Source organism: Chiloscyllium plagiosum, unplaced genomic scaffold (assembly GCF_037043375.1).
Source record: "Chiloscyllium plagiosum isolate Xiang-an unplaced genomic scaffold, Cpla_swu_hap1 HiC_scaffold_15, whole genome shotgun sequence".
In the NCBI taxonomy this organism is placed as follows: Eukaryota; Metazoa; Chordata; class Chondrichthyes; order Orectolobiformes; family Hemiscylliidae; genus Chiloscyllium; species Chiloscyllium plagiosum.
Genome location: NW_028270153.1, coordinates 62,754,756 through 62,770,835, shown reverse-complemented (window position 1 = coordinate 62,770,835; position 16,080 = coordinate 62,754,756). Strand labels below are relative to the sequence as shown.

The following is a 16,080-nucleotide window of genomic DNA, read 5'->3' as shown; positions in this document are numbered from 1 at the left end:
GCAGCCTGTCACTGAGGAAACTCCTACTCAATGAGCTCCATCAGATGATTAATTAGTGATTCTCCAAGGGCTTTGTAGGAGTTATCACAGGGCGTGTGTGTGTATTTGTGCATAGATCATTGAAGATGGGAGGACAGACGGATTAATAAAGCAGGCAGTATCCTCTGCTTTGTTACTAAAGACATCGAATACAAGAGCAAAGAGGCGATGCTGAACTAAATAGACTGAGCTGAAATATTATGTATGCTTATGGGTGTCAGACTGTACGAGAGTGTTGGAGAGATTGCAGAAGAGCTTTACAGGAATGGTTCCAGAAATGAGAAGCCTTCGTAATGAGGATAATTTAAAGAATTAGGATTGTTCTCCTTGGAGAGAAGGCTAAGATGTTTGAAAGTCACGAGGGGTCTGTATAGAGTAGATGTGGAGAAACTGTTTCTGATAATAAAGGATCAAAAATAAGAGAGCCCAGATTTAGTGTTTTGCAAAGAAGCAAATGTGATGTGAAAAAAAGACTTTTCAAGCGACGAGTAGTCTGGATCTGGAACAAACTGTTTGGAAATGTGAAGAAGGCAGGTTCAATTGACCTTGACAAATCTGTTGGAGTTTAATTCATGTTTACCGTTTCATATCTTTGCACAGTCAACATGGATTTCTATATTCATGTTTCTAAGTGCTCTGTTTCCACATACCTAATAGATTCTAACAGTTTCTTTCTTTATATTTCTTTGTACCTGGTCTCCAGTTCCCTATTTTACTTTATTTTTTCGAAGTGGGTTTATGTTTTCTATCTTCTAACCTGCATGGATTATTTTAAAATGTAGCGAATTCTGGAAGATCAAAATCAATGCTGCTATTTTGATGCATTCAAGAGGTCTGTGGAGGATTGTTTCTTTTTAAATAACATGCAAGTAGATGGAGAAAAAGTGGGAGAATGACACAAAGTCATGATGCTCATTTGGAGAGCTGGTGCAGATGCAGTGGGCTAAATTGCCTTCTGTGCCTTAACTGTTCTATGATTGTGAAATCCTTTGTGTTTATAGTTTTCTCCATTTTTTTTATCCATCAATATTGCTTTGCAGGATTGCACTTCAATTTGCACTACTTACAATGCTGCCAATCTTTTATTTGATTATATAGACATATGGCTTTTTATTCCATAATTTAAATGGCTAATAAATGCGAATTGTTGAGGTCCAATACAGATTGCTGCTGGACACCACTAGTCATATTCTTCCAAGTGGACAAGAACCCAACTCCCTGTCCCCTGTTGTTCAGCCAATCACCTAATTAAGTCCATACTTTGCCTTCTATGAGCTTTAATTTTTGATAACAGTCTGGTATGAAGGACTTTTATCAAATACTTCTGACATATGGATGTTGCACTCCCTTTGTCACTGCCTCAAAACTATTCAATCAATTTTGTCAGGCCACAAGCTAATGTTTACGAATCCCTGCTATATTTGCTGCAGTTAGTTTCCTGAGATTTGGGAACTGATATTACAGTGGTATCTTTTTGAATCGAATTCCCTCTTTTAGCTAGTTGATCCACCTCATAATGAAACTGTTCATTGACATAGCGTTTGCCTTAGCCAAACCATAATAGAGTCATAGAGATGTATCATGGAAACAGACCTTTTGGTCCAACCCGTCCATGCTGACCAGATATCCCAACCCAATCTAGTCCCACTTGCCAGTACCCGACCCATATCCCTCCAAACCCTTTCTATTCGTATACACATCCAGATGCCTTTTAAATGTTGCAATTGTACCAGCCTCCACCATATCCCCTGGCAGCTCATTCCATGCACATACCACCCTCCGCGTGAAAAAGTAGCTCCTCAGGTCTCTTTTATGTCTTTCCCCTCTCACTCTAAGCATATTCCCATCTAGTTCTGGACGCCCCCACCCCAGGGAAAAGACTTTGTTTATTTATCCTATCCATGCTCCTCATGATTTTATAAATCTCTGCAAGGTCACCCCTCAGCCTCTGATGCTCCAGGGAAAACAGCCCCAGCATGTTCAGCCTCTCCCAATATCTCAAATCCCAACCCTGGCAACATCCTTGTAAATCTTTTCTGAACCCTTTCCGGTTTCACAACATCCTGCTAATTGCACACAATATACTAAAAGTGGCCTAACCAATGTCCTGTACAGCCGCAACGTGACCTTCCAACTCCTGTACTCAATACTCAGACCAATAAAGGAAAGCATACCAAATGCCATCTACTCTATCCTATCTGCCTGCGACTCTACTTTCAAGGAGCTATGAACCTGCACTCCAAGGTCTCTTTATTCAGCAACACTCCCCAGGACCTTACCATTAAGTGTATAAGTCCTGCTAAGATTTGGTTTCCCAAAATGCAGCACCTCGCGTTTATCTAAATTAAACTGCATCTGCCACTTCTCAGCCCATTGATCCATCTGATCAAGATCCTGTTGTAATCTGAGGTAATCTTCTTCTTTGTCCCGTACACCTCCAATTTTGATGTCATCTGCAAACTTATCAACTATACCTCTTATGCTCATATCCAAATCATTTATATAAATGATGAAAAGTAGTGGACCAGCACTGATGCTTGTGGCACTCCACTGGTCACAGGCCTCCAGTCTGAAAAACAACCCTTCACCACCATCCTCTGTCTTCTACCTTTTGAGCCTGTTCTGTATCCAAATAGCTAGTTCCCCCTGTATTCCATGAGATCTAACCTTGCTAAAAGTTGAAACAAGCAATTTACTTTAACATAAAGGCAATCACAGAGGAGGAAGTGCTGGATGTCTTGAAATTCATAAAGGTGGATAAATCCCCAGGACCTGATCAAATGTACCCTAGAACTCTGTGGGAAGCTAGTGAAGTGATTGCTGGGCCTCTTGCTGAGATATTTGTATCATCGATAGTCACAGGTGAGGTGCCATAAGACTGGAGGTTGGCTAACATGGTGCCACTGTTTAAGAAGGGTGGTAAGGACAAGCCAGGGAACTATAGACCAGTGAGCCTGACCTCTGTGGTGGGCAAGTTGTTGGAGGGAATCCTGAGGGACGGGATGTGTGTGTATTTGGAAAGGCAAGGACTGATTAGGGATAGTCAACATGGCTTTGTGCGTGGGAAATCATGTCTCTCAAACTTGATTGAGTTTTTTGAAGAAGTAACAAAGAGGATTGATGAGGGCAAAGCGGTAGATGTGATCTATCTGGACTTCAGTAAGGCGTTCGACAAGGTTCCCCATGGGAGACTGGTTAGCAAGGTTAGATCTCACTGAATACAGGGAGAACTAGCCATTTGGATACAGAACTGGCTCAAAGGTAGAAGACCGAGGGTGGTGGTGGAGGGTTGTTTTTCAGACTGCATTTAAAAGGCATTTGGATGGGTATATGAATAGGATGGGTTTGGAGGTATATGGGCCGGGTGCTGGCTGGTGGGACTAGATTGGGTTGGGATGTCTGGTTGGCATGGACGGGTTGGACCGAGGTGTCTGTTTCCGAGCTGTACATCTCTATGACTATAAATCAGTGACAGTATAATATTTAGTAAACCTCTGTGTCCGATTAACTCTTTTGCTTGCATTGCCATTCCTTCTAATACCATTACAAAGGGATCAAGCCTGGCACCTTACAATGTGTATACAATGAGCTGCTGAGGCCTGGGCATGGTTGGGTGGGAGGGGGGATGGGAACGAGGGGAAATATCAGTAAAGGTAGCCACATCCAATTTGTGATACATGACCTTTACTGGAAAGTGAATGTTTCTGGATGTTGGAGGAAGGTCATATATTCTGGCTTGTTGCATGTGTCTTCTGCATGATACACTGCAGATACTTGGAGGCAAATACAAAGTGGTCACTTTAATGAAATGGAGGCAGTTGAATCAAAGCAAAGTCTGAGCCCACAAGGGAAATGAGAAGGAAAAATAAATAAATTGGTCATCAAGGACTGATTCAGTCCTGCACTATTTTGAAGGGGTCATGGTCTACGATGTGTTGGTCATGACTAATGATTATACGTGTTTTATTTGGTCGCTGAGTAGTTATCATTATCAAACTTTCATAGACAAAATATCAGGAAATCTCTTTAATCTCTCCTTCCTTAGAGAATTCTGGCATTTTTTGGTCTTTTTTCTTCAAAAGTAAACACTGGTCTGGTTTCTTTTAATTTCCTGAAATTGAATTGTCCAACTTCAGATCTGGCTTTGAAACATGAACCATCTTGACACTTAATCATCCCAGTGTGAGGAGGATGTACTTAGTTTGAACATCAAAGCCCAACAGAAGATTGAAACGTTAATTTTAACCATTGGCGGAGCTCACCTTTCTTTTAGTGCAAACCTCAACTAAACAGTTTTGTTCTCCTTGCTTGTGTAATCCATCCAGTGTCTTTAAAACTTGGTACCTTACTTCATAGCTCCTTGAAAGTGAAGTCGCAGGTAGATAGGATAGTGAAGAAGACGTTTGGTATGCTTTCCTTTATTGGTTAGAGTATTGAGTACAGGAGTTGGGAGGTCATGTTATGGCTGTACAGGACCTTGGGTGAGGCCACTGTTGGAATATTGCGTGCAATTCTGGTCTCCTTCCTATCGGAAAGATGTTGTAAAACTTGAAAGGATTCAGAAAAGATTTACAAGGATGTTGCCAGGGTTGGAGGATCTGAGCTACAGGGAGGGGCTGAACAGGCTGAAGCTGTTTTCCCTGGAGCGTCAGAGGCTGAGGGGTGACCTTATAGAGGTTTACAAAATTATGAGGGGCGTGGATAGGATAAATAGGCAAAGTCATTTTCTAGTCCAGAACTAGAGGGCATAGGTTTAGGGTGAGAGGGGAAAGATATAAAAGACACCTAAGGGGCAACTTTTTCACACAGAGGGTGGTACGTGTATGAAATGAGCTGCCAGAGGATGTGGTGGAGGCTGGTATAATTGCAAGATTTAAGAGGCATTTGGATGGGTATATGAATAGGAAGGATTTGGAGGGATATGGGCCGGGTGTTGGCAGGTGGGACTAGATTGGGTTGGGATATCTGGTCAGCGTGGACGGGTTGGACCGAAGGGTCTGTTTCCATGCTGCACACCTCTATGACTCTAAGCGCAATTCACACATCTCTCTATTTAAAGACAGACCAACACACTACATATTTTCATGTTTCATACTAAACAGAAGGGACAATTGAAACTCAAGTTCTGGCAGATGAATGGCCACTCTGAACATCCCATTTTAAAACAACTGCTTTCCCAATCCAAATCTGTCTAGGTGGGCTTCCGAAGGGTTAATCCACAGCACCAAATAAGACAACACCTTGTTTGGAACAGACCTTGAATTTCTTAAATGCCACATGGTGAGGCAACCATGTTTTCTTGATCTGTTTAAAATATTGGCTGAGAGCTGTTTGTAAACAGAATCACAAAAGCTATCAGTTCAGCACGGTGGATCAGTGGTTAACACTGCTGTCTCACAGCACCAGGGACTCTGGTTCGATTCCACCCTTGGTTGACTGTCTGTGTGCAGTTTGCACATTCTCCCTGTGTCTGCATTGGTTTCCTCCCACAGTTAGGCGGATTAACCCTGCTGAGTTGCCCATAATGTCTAGGGGGTGTGCAGGCTGAGTGGGTTAGCCACGGTAAATGTGGGGTTATGGGGATAGGATCAGGGATAGGTCTGGGCGGGATGCTATTTGTGGATCAGTGTAGATTCGATGGGCTGAGTGACCTCTTGCAGCGCTGGAGGGATTCAGTGGTTCTGCCTGATTGTGAACCAGACTTGACAACTCTCACTGCAAGACAACAGGCTGTCAAAATACATGACCTGTTCTAGTCTAAAGTTCACCTGAGAACCAAACTGCTAAAAATGTAACTATGAGAAACCTTGAACTGTCGGGAGTCCTTTGCTTTACAAGACCTTCTCTTCACCTTTGAATCACCATACGTGTTCAAACACCACAGGCTTGCCATGTTTAAGACTGGAGGTCATAAAATAGAGCAGGTGAAAGTGAGGACTGCAGATTAGAGTCGAGAGTGTGGTGCTGGAAAAGCACAACAGGTCAGGCAACATCCAAGGAGCAGGAGAATCGACATTTCTGGCAACTGCCCTTCATCAGGGATGAGGCTGGGAGCCTAGGGTGGAGAGATAAATGGGGTTGGGACAGGGGGAAGGTAGCTGAGCGTGCGATAGATGGATGGATGTGGGGGTAATGGTGATAGGTCAGCGGAGAGGGTGGAGCAGAGAGATGGGAAGGAAGATGGACAGGTCATGAAGGTGGTGCCGAGTTGGAAGGTTGGGTCTACAATGAGGTGGGGGGGGGGGCGAGGAGAAATGAGGAAACTGGTGAAATCCACATTGATGCCATGGGTTTGGAGGGTCCCAAGGTGGAAGATGAGGTGTTCTTCCTCCAGGCGTTGGGCGGCTAGCGAGTGCTGATGGAGGAGGCCCAGAACCTGCATGTCCTCGGTGGAATGGGAGGAAGAGGTGAAGTGGGTTGATTGGTGTGGGTGTCCTGGAGATGTTCTCAGAAGCACTCTGTGACTAGGCATCCTGGTTCCCCAATGTAGAGGAGCTGAAAATGTGTTGCTGGAAAAGCGCAGCAGGTCAGGCAGCATCCAAGGAACAGGAGAATCGACGTATCGGGCACAAGCCCTTCTTCAGGAATGCCTGAAACGTCGATTTTCCTGTTCCTTGGATGCTGCCTGACCTGCTGCGCTTTTCCAGCAACACATTTTCAGCTCTGATCTGCAGTCCTCACTTTCTCCTCCCCAATGTAGAGGAGCCTGCATCAGGAGTGACGGATACAGTAAATGATGTGTGGAAGTGCTGATGAAACTTTGATGGATGTGGAAGGCTCCTTTGGGGCCTTGGATGGAGGTGAGAGGGGAGGTGTGGGCGCAGGTTTGCAACTCCTACGGTGACAGGGGAAGGTGCTGGGAAGGGAGGGTGGGTTGGTGGGGTGGCATGGACCTGATGAGGGAGTCGTGGAGGGAACGGTCTTTATGGAAACTGGATAGGGGTGGGGAGGGAAATATATCTCTGGTGGGTAGGCTCCGTTGTAGGTAGTGCAAATGGTGGAGGATGATGAGATGTATATGGAGTTCGGTGGGGTGGAAGGTGAGGACCGGGGGTTCTGTCCTTGTTGCAGTTGGAGGGGTGGGGCAGAGGAGCAGGAAGTGGATGAGATGCGCTAGAGGGCATCATCAACCACGTGGCAGGGGAAATTACGGTCTTTAAAAAAGGAGGCCATCTGGTGTGTTCTGTGTGGAACTGGTCCTCCAACTGTTCCACCACAGAATACACCCGATGGCCTCCTTTTTTAAAGACCACAATTTCCCCTCCCACATGGTTGATGATGCCCTCCAGTGCATCTCATCCACTTCCTGCACCTCCGCCTTTGAATCCCACCCCTCCATCTGCAACAAAGAACCCTTCGGTCCTCACCTTCCACACCACCAACCTCCGTATACATCACATCATCCTCCGCCATTTTGGCCACCTACAAAGGGACCCCACCACCAGAGATATATTTCCCTCCCCACCCTTATCCTCTTTCCGTAAAGACCGTTCCCTCGCGACTCCATCATTAGGTTCATGCCACCCACCAACCCACCCTCCCTTCCCAGCACCTACCTCTGCCACCACAGGAATTGCAAAACCTGCGTCCACCCTCACCCCCCCCCACCTCTGTCCAAGGCCCCAAAGGAGCCTTCCACATCTATCAAAGTTTCACCTGCAATTCCACATGTCATTTACTGTATCCATCGCTCCCGATGCAGCCTCCTCTACATTGGGGAACCAGGATGCCTAGTCGCAGAGTGCTTCAGAGAACATCTCTGGGACACCCGCACCAACCAACTCCACCACCCCAGGGCCAAACGCTTCAACTTCCCCTCCTATTCTGCCAAGGACATGCAGGTGCTGGGCCTCCTCCATCAGCAATCCCTAACCGCCCAATGCCTGGAGTAAGAATGCATATCTTCCACCTTGGGACCCTCCAACCCCATTTCACCAGTTTCCTCATTTCCCCTCCCCCCCATCTTATCCCAGTTCCACCCTTTCACCATTTCCCCCATCTCCATCCACCTATTGCACTTTCAGCTACCTTCTCCCCAGCCCCACCCCATTCCCATTTATCTCTCCATCCATTAGGCTCTTAGCCTCATTCCTGATTAAGGGCATTTGCCCGAAATGTCGATTTTCCCCAGCTCCTTGGATGCTGCCTGACTTGCTGTGCTTTTCCAGCACCACACTCTCAATCATAAAATAGAGCCTGAGTGAACAGTAATCAATAAAGGTTCACTCCGTGTATCTGTAACTGTCTCTTTTTGTGGGTGAGAACGAGAGATTAAATGAGTGAATGAATCTGTGTTAATTGGGAGCAAGTGTGGGTGAATAAATAATCTTCAGCTTAAACTAATGAAAGCTTGCTGCTTTGAATTCACCCTTCAAGCGCAAGAAAATATGTGCCCCGTGTCTATCTGAAACCTACAGATCATCAGCGAGCACCTCCATGCTGTCTGTGAAATAAGCTGGGAAGGGGCAGTTGCTGAAGATAGACAGTAGTATTCAATCCCATATTGAACATCTGCTTTCAAGCACAATCGTTTTAGCCCAGAAATGTATCAAGAAAAGTATTCATCCATTTAACCTTCCAGCAATTGTGTGAGTAGTAGTGTTCAGTGTTCTCAATACTCGAGCAATAGTAAATACATGCTCAGATGCTATGTTATGTATCCTGTGGGAGATCATGCTGACGGTTATGATTTGACTTCTGTTTTTAAGTGCAACTCAAGGCAGCATGCTGATGGCTCTGGGATAGCCAGAGTGATCTGAGTAAAGGAAATATAGCGTTGCAGAGGGAAAGCATGTGCTTCCTGGGCTGACTTGGAGTGTGACATTAATGCACTGGACCATCGATGCCTGAGATGACAGGATATTAAAATAGAACAGAAAGGAAATTGTCCAAGCTCTGTAGCCATATTGAGAGAAAATGAATAAAGGCATTCTACTGGTCAAACTGCTGCAAATGAAACAGTAAGCATCTTAAGTAACTGATGGAAAATTCTTGTAAGTAGGTCATTTTTGCATTTTGGTAGGAATGACCTTGTCAGTCAGGTCATTCCTTTTCCTTGCCTTTGCCTATTCACTTTTTCCCTTCTCCACTCCACTCTTCAAGGTATTGAATACTGTAGCATTTTGATCAGCAGGCTGTTTGAGCATGAACTCATACCACCAAAATGAAAATTTGCAAATGTTCAGGCACCATGATCTAATCTTTGCCTATCATTAATTTAGACTAAGAAGGACAAACAACTATCTTTGGCTCTGAGATCAACAGATCAGCCATTTAACCCAATACTATAGCTCAGTGCCACCATATAGAATGTATTAACCCATGAAAGCAACAAAGAGCTGATTCCATTTTTGTGAAAGTCAAGCCGAGGTTTAATTAATGACCATATCGTATTTATTTTACCTGGGTTATTCTTAAGTATAAATTATGTTAATTTTCTAAGATTAGAACAAAAAGTTCTTTGGTCTCACATATGACTCCAAGCTGATCTGAATTTGAGATAATTAAAACCTACTTTCATAACCTAGTTAGTTTGACCTTTTTCCTATTGTATACTAAAATAGAACGTTTGCTCCATATCCACTCCCCTTCTCCCCCCACCACTTCTTTAAAGAAGCTGCCAAGGAATAACATGCATTTTTATTGTATCCTTTTTATCCCCAGCACTTGTCTGTGTTGAGCTGCTGTCTAGTTATTCGAGACAAATATGCCAGTCAGTCTGCACACATTGAAGTTCCATAAAAGGCAATGAGATAAAGGCTCCGTAACCCTGTTTTACTATTGTTGATCAGGACACAGAAAAGAAGTTAATTGCTTCTGGCTCTTCTGCAGCTTAAAAAAATCAGATGCAATGCTTGGTATGCTGAAGTGCTAACCTAAATTATGGACTGAGTATCTTGATCCAGATCATCTGGCTTGGATGCCAGAGTGCTATTACTGCACCAAGTTGTACTGTTGTTTTCACCGAGAGACGACAAAGAGCAAAGCACCCTGGAGCTCGAGAAGATTGGGAAATGAAATAAGTTCACTCGTGTGGTCAAGCTCAACGTTGAAAGCATGTAGGCTTAGCAGAGGCTTCTACATTTATAGTGTGAGCTAGACCATGAATTGGAGTTGCAACGACCAGTCTTGATTGCAAGAAAGTGAAGGTGGTGTGGCACCATGAGGAAATATGTATTGGATAATGTATTTAGAGCAGAACAGGAGCCAGGCTGTTAAATATGCAACAATGGAACACAGAAAACAAGTGTGAGTTTGTGACAGATGAGCAAAAGACCATTAGCCAGTGGTGAAGGTGACCATGTGGTGCTCTCCAATCAGCTGATCTCAGAGCTACATTAATTATTGAATTTACTTCATTGGTTTTGTCTTCATTTGCAGTGCATCTTTGTCTAGCATTATTCCCTTTTTGGGGTCTGGGGTGAAGAACATCTAAGAATGATGAACCAAGCTGAGTGAGTCACCCCTGTGGATTGTGAGATGTGGGTATAAGAGATCTGAGGTGAGGTATTCAAGGAAGTAGGGGAAGGTGAAACTGCTGAGGTTGGGGTGGGGGGTGCTGTGGATGGTGGTAGTACTAAATGATCTGCTTGTGCTGCTGTTGGAGTGGAAAGGAGTGCTAAGTGAGGTACTCATGTTTTTATGTGAGAGCGAGAAAGAGGGTGGAGTCTAAGAGATGCCATAACGGAGACGGTGAACCTTAATAAGACCCCAGACTGATTTTTGGAGTCAGAAGATTGAGGTATGTATGAGCAAATTTCTCATTTCTCATTAACACATCCTTCACCTTCACAAAATTATTTCTGGGATCCTTTCATCTAACTTCTGCATCACATCTATAATCTACTGTATCTTTTGCCTTAAATAGATATACTTATTGACTTGTTCCAGTGTCACACCATTCACTTCAAACTTCATTCTAGTTTCTTCAAATGTATTCCTTCTCCTGTTGTTTTGGCCTTTTCTGGTGTTTACACTTGATCCATTATTCTCAACTTTTAGATTTTACTTGATCTACAATATTGTAGAGGGGCTCTTCTGACTTTGCTAGCAGTATGGTGCAAGTTCACATTTTTGCCTCCAGTTTTTATCACAGCCTATATTTAATGCTCAATATTTGTTGTTATTAGATTGAATAATTTTGGTGATACGAGTTCTCTTTTCTTTTCACTATGAAGGGGTAAATGTAGGAGTATGGGTCTGGGTGGGTTACGCTTCGGCGGATCGGTGTGGACTTGTTGGGCCGAAGGGCCTGTTTCCACACTGTAAGTAATCTAATCAAACATGACCGATACTCGCTATTAATCCTTTATAAACTGTAGCTAAATCACATATCTTTACTGCGAATGTTGCATTTCAGCAACACATCTGTTAACTTTTGGTGATGAGTTTGATCAAAAGCTCTTTCATAGTCTATAAAACACGTATAAATGGTCATAAATAAAAAACGAAAAGAACTGTGGATGCTGTAACTCAGAAACAAAAACAAAGGTTGGTGGAGAAGTTCAGCAGGTCTGGCAGCACACGTGAAGAGAAATCAGAGTTAATGTTTTGGCTCCAGTGTGTTCTGAGGAAGGTTAAAAATTACACAACACCAGGTTATAGTCCAACAGATTTATTTGGAAGCTCTAGCTTTTGGAGCACTGCTCTTTCATCAGGTGTTTCTCTGACGAGGGTCTGACGAAGGAGCAGCACTCCCAAAGCTAGTGCTTCCAAATAAACCTGTTGGACTATAACCTGGTGTTGTGTAATTTTTAACTTTGTCTTTCTTTAAATGTGCTATTATTCCTTCCTATTATGATTTTCAAGATCACCTTAGACAACTTAGAGTCATAGAGATGTACAGAAGGAAACAGACCCTTCGATCCAACCTGTCCATGCCAACCAGATATCTCAACCCAATCTAGTCCCACCTGCCAGCACCCGTCCCATATCTCTCCAAATCCTTCCTATTCATATACCCATCCAAATGCCTCTTAAATGTTGCAATTGTACCAGCCTCCACCACATCCTCTGGCAGCTCATTCCATGCACGTACCACCCTCTGCATGAAAAAGTTGCCCCTTAGGTGTCTTTTATATCTTTCCCCTCTCACCCTAAACCTATGCCCTCTAGTTCTGGACTCCCCAACCCCAGGAAAATGACTTTGCCTATTTATCCTATCCACGCCCCTCATAATTTTGTAAACCTCTATAAGGTCACCCCTCCGCCTCTGACATTCCAGGGAAAACAGACCCAGCCTGTTCAGCCTCCCCCTATGGCTCAAATCCTCCAACCCTGGCAACATCCTTGTAAATCTTTTCTCAACCCTTTCAAGTTTCACAACATCTTTCCGATAGGAAGGAGACCAGAATTGCATGCAATATTCCAACAGTGGCCTAACCAATGTCCTGTCCAGCTGCAACATGACCTCCCAACTCCTGTACTCAATACTCTGACCAATAAAGGAAAGCATACCAAACGCCTCCTTCACTATCTTATCTACCTGTGACTCTACTTTCAAGGAGCAATGAACCTGCACTCCAAGGTCTCTTTGTTCAGCAACATTCCCTGGGACCTTACCATTAAGTGTATAAGTCCTGCTAAGATTTGCTTTCCGAAAATGCAGCACCTCGCATTTATCTGAATTAAACTCCATCTGCTACTTCTCAGCCCATTGGCCCATCTGGTCCAAATCCTGTTGTAATCTGAGGTAACCCTCTTTGCTGTCCACTACACCTCCAATTTTGGTGTCATCTGCAAACTTACTAACTGTACCTCTTCTGCTCGCATCCAAATCATTTATGTAAATGACAAAAAGTAGAGGACCCAGCACCGATCCTTGTGGCACTCCACTGATCACAGGCCTCCAGTGTGAAAAACAACCCTCCACCACCACACTCTATCTTCTATCTTTGAGCCAGTTCTGTATCCAAATGGCTATTTCCCTGTATTCCATGAGATCTAACCTTGCTAATCAGTCTCCCATGGGGAACCTTGTCGAACGCCTTCCTGAAGTCCATATAGATCACATTTGCTCTGCCCTCATCACTCCTCTTTGTTCAAAACCTCAATCAAGTTTGAGAGACATGATTTCCCACGCACAAAGCCATGTTGACTATCCCTAATCAGTCCTTGCCTTTCCAAATACATGTACATCCTGTCCTTCAGGATTCCCTCCAACAACTTGCCCACCACCGAGGTCAGGCTCACCGGTCTATAGTTCCCTGGCTTGTCCTTACCACCCTTCTTAAACAATGGCACCACGTTTGCCAACCTCCAGTCTTCCGGCACCTCACCTGTGACTATCGATGATCCAAATATCTCGGCAAGAGGCCCAGCAATCAGTTCTCTGGCTTCCCACAGAGTTCTCGGGTACACCTGATCAGGTCCTGGGGATTTATCCACCTTTATGCGTTTCAAGACATCCAGGACTTCCTCCTCTGTAATTTTGCAAGATGTCACCATCTATTTTCCTACAGTCTATATCTTCCATATCCTTTTCCACAGTAAATAATGATGCAAAATATTCATTTAGTATCTCTCCCATTTTCTATGGCTCCACACAAAGGCTGCCTTGCTGATCTTTGAGGGGCCCTATTCTCTCCTTAGTTACCCTTTTGTCCTTAATATATTTGTAAAAACCCTTTGGATTCTCCTTAATTCTATTTGCCAAAGCAATCTCATGTCCCATTTTTGCCCTCCTGATTTCCCTCTTAAGTATACCCCTACTTCCTTTATATTCTTCTAAAGATTCACTCGATCTATCCTGTCTGTACCTGACACATGCTTCCTTCTTTTTCTTAACCAAACCCTGAATTTCTTTAGTCATCCAGCATTCCCTATACCTGCCAGCCTTTCCTTTCACCCTAACAGGAATATACTTTCTCTGGATTCTTGTTATCTCATTTCTGAAGGCTTCCCATTTTCTAGCCGTCCCTTTACCTGCGAACATCTGCCTCCAGTCAGCTTTCGAAAGTTCTTGCCTAATACCGTCGATATTGGCCTTTCTCCAATTTAGAACTTCAACTTTTAGAAATAGTCTATCCTTCTCCATCACTATTTTAAAACAAATAGAATTATGGTCGCTGGCCCCAAAGTGCTCCCCCACTGACACCTCAGTCACCTACCCTGCAGTATTTCCCAAGAGTATGTCAAGTTTTGCACCTTTTCTAGTAGGTACATCCACATACTGAATCAGAAAATTGTCTTATACACATTTAACAAATTCCTCCCTATCTAAACCCTTAACACTATAGCAGTCCCAGTCGATGTTTGGAAAGTTAAAATCCCCTACCCATCTTGATGAAGAAATCTATGATGTTATGGTCGCTCAACGTCCAGACATCTCTCACAACTACATTACTAATTATTCCATTCACATTGCATAGTACCCAGTCTAGGATGGCCTTTTCTCTACTTAGTTCGTCAATGTATTGGTCCAGAAAACCAAATCGCATACACTCCAGGAATTCGTCCTCTATGGTATTGTGACTAATTTGTTTCACCTAATCTATATGAAGATTAAAAACGCAAAATTACAAATGTTCCTTTTATGGTATACATCACTGATTTCCTATTTAACAACATTCTCAACATTCCCACTGCAGTTAGCTCTCTGTATATCACACCACTAAAATGTTTTACCCCTTGGTATTTCTCAAGTCTGCCCACACAGACTCTACATTGTCTGAGCTAATATCTTTCCTCGATATTGTGCAGGTCCTCTTTAACCAGTAATTCAACTCCAATCCCTTTTCCTTTTTGTCTGCCCTTCCTACACACTGAGTACAAATGAATGGTCTGTTGCCATCCCTCGTCCCCCTGTAGCCATGTCTCTGTAATCCCAGCCATATCACACAGGTTACATCCATTTGTGTGATTAATTCAGCCACTTTATTTTGAATGCAACATGCATTCAGGCGGAAAGTGTTAAGCCTTGTTTTTATTAATGTTCCTTCTCTCATTCCTACTTTTGTTTTCCCATTGTGACCTTGTTTGATCCTTGTCTTTTATTCCTCTGTCTATCACTTCCCTTATTCCCCCTTTCAGTCTTTTGGTCTTGTCTTTGGTCCTGCTTCCAGTTCTTCATACTGTTCTGAATGGTTTTTCACCATTACTTAATCTAGTTGATTTCTCTATTCACTGCCTGGATTTCTTCAAGTGTATAATCTATTTGGCTGCTTAAAGATAGGGTTTCTCAGAATCAATCACTTTGAGAAATAAATCATATCTGTCTCTTCTTTTTCCCTTCCTTCATTTCTCAATCTAAGGCTAGATTAAAGTTCCTTTACAGATATTTTTAGCTCTTAAGTCATTTTTCACAATATCCACATCAATTAATCTTTTGTATCTTGTGATTTCTAGTTTTCAAATAAATTCCTTATTTCAATTCTGAAGGAGGCTGGACAGGCTGGGGTTGTCTTTCCTTGGAGTAGAGAAGGCTACGGAGATCTGATTGAGGTATACAAAGTTCTGAGGGGCATGGATGGGATAGATAGGGAGAAACGTTTTCCCTTAGTAGAGGAGTCAATTGCCAGGACGCACAGTTTAAAAGTAAAGAGCAGGAGGTTTAGAGGGACATTGTTAGGCCACTTTTAGAATACTGCATTCAACACTGGTGTCGCTCCTGTAAAGAGCATATCGTTCAACTTGAAAGGGTTCAGAAAAGATTTACAAGGATTTTGCCAGTATTAGAGGGTTTGAGCTATAGGGAGAGGCTGAATAGGCTGGGGCTTGTTTCCCTGGAGGCTGAGGGGCTGACGTTATAGAGGAGCATAAATTTGTGAGGAGGATGGACAGGGTAGATAGCCAAGATCTTTTTCCCAGGGTAGGGGAATCCAAAACCAGAGGGCATAGGTTTAAGGTGAAAGGGGAAAGACTTAAAAGGGATCTGAGGGGCAACTTGTTTACTCAGAGGATGGTGTGTGTATGGAATGAGCTGTCGGAGGAAGTGGTGGAGGTGGGTACAATTACAACATTTAAAAGGCATCTGGATGGGTACATGAATAGGAAGGGTTTAAAGAGATATGGGCCAAATGCTGGCAAATGGGACTAGAACAG

At 43.5% G+C, this 16,080-nt stretch overlaps 1 protein-coding gene across 5 annotated transcripts in view; it reads left to right on the top strand.

The window, feature by feature from the left end:
* LOC122559944 (engulfment and cell motility protein 2) overlaps positions 1-16,080 on the top strand; it is a 174,214-nt gene that overhangs the window by 42,518 nt on the left and 115,616 nt on the right. The window contains exon 1 of one of the 5 annotated variants that reach the window (XM_087994985.1): positions 10,637-10,780. The exons of the other annotated variants lie outside the window; for them this stretch is intronic. The gene's annotated coding sequence lies outside the window, so the exon portion shown is untranslated. Of the gene's footprint in view, positions 1-10,636; positions 10,781-16,080 lie in introns of those variants that run through there. 5 annotated transcript variants of the gene reach the window in all.